This window comes from Tursiops truncatus, chromosome 2 (genome assembly GCF_011762595.2).
Source record: "Tursiops truncatus isolate mTurTru1 chromosome 2, mTurTru1.mat.Y, whole genome shotgun sequence".
In the NCBI taxonomy this organism is placed as follows: domain Eukaryota; kingdom Metazoa; phylum Chordata; class Mammalia; order Artiodactyla; family Delphinidae; genus Tursiops; species Tursiops truncatus.
In genome coordinates this window covers 53,737,593-53,738,395 of record NC_047035.1, presented here as the reverse complement: position 1 = coordinate 53,738,395, position 803 = coordinate 53,737,593, and the positions used below count along the sequence as shown (strand labels likewise).

At 33.4% G+C, this 803-nt stretch overlaps 1 pseudogene; it reads right to left on the bottom strand.

Moving 5' to 3' along the window:
* Positions 1-277: 277 nt before the first annotated feature.
* LOC117311383 (U4 spliceosomal RNA) lies at positions 278-401 on the bottom strand (annotated as a pseudogene).
* Between the last annotated feature and the right edge of the window lie 402 nt (positions 402-803).

Below are 803 nucleotides of genomic sequence, written 5' to 3'. Positions count from 1 at the left end.
ATAGTCATAAACAATATGGAAACAAGTGGGCATGTTTGGATTTAGCCCAGAGGCCATAGTTTTCAGACATCTTCTTTTTTCTGTGTTTCATTTTGGAGTGTTTCTATTGCTACATCTTTAAGTTCTCTAATCTTATCTGTAAATGTCTAACCAATCATTAATCTCATCCAGTGTATTTTTTTATCTGTGACATTTTGTTTTCATATCAAGATGTTTGATTTGAGAGTTTTTTATATTATCCATGTCTCTCCTTAACATGTTCAGTCTTTCCTCTAGCTTTTTGAATGTATAATAACTTTCAACGAGTACTAATTCTATCATTTTCTGGGTCAGTTTTCAATTAGCAATAATCGCGCCTCGGATAAACCTCATTGGCTACGATACTGCCACTGCGCAAAGCTTGGGTCAGTTTTAATGGATTTTTCTTCCTCATTTAGGGATATATTTTCATTTTGTAATTTGTGTCATACTTTTTTGCATTCCTGGTGATTTTTTAATTAGATTCTGGACATTGTGAATTTTATCTTTTTATGTGTAAGGGCAATTTTGTTTTCTATAAATATCCTTTACCGTTTTATCTGGAACATGATCAGATTACTTGGAAAGAGTTTGATCATTTGGGTCTTACTTTTTGTTAGGTGAAACTAGAACTGTGTTTGGACTAATAATCTTTCCCTACTACTGAGTCAAGACTCTGACTATTCTAGCTGTGGCCCCATTAATTACAAGTTGTTTTTTTTCACTCAAGCTGGTGAGAACAGGAATTTTTCTAAGCCCTGTATGAACTCTGTTCCCTTTTTCTT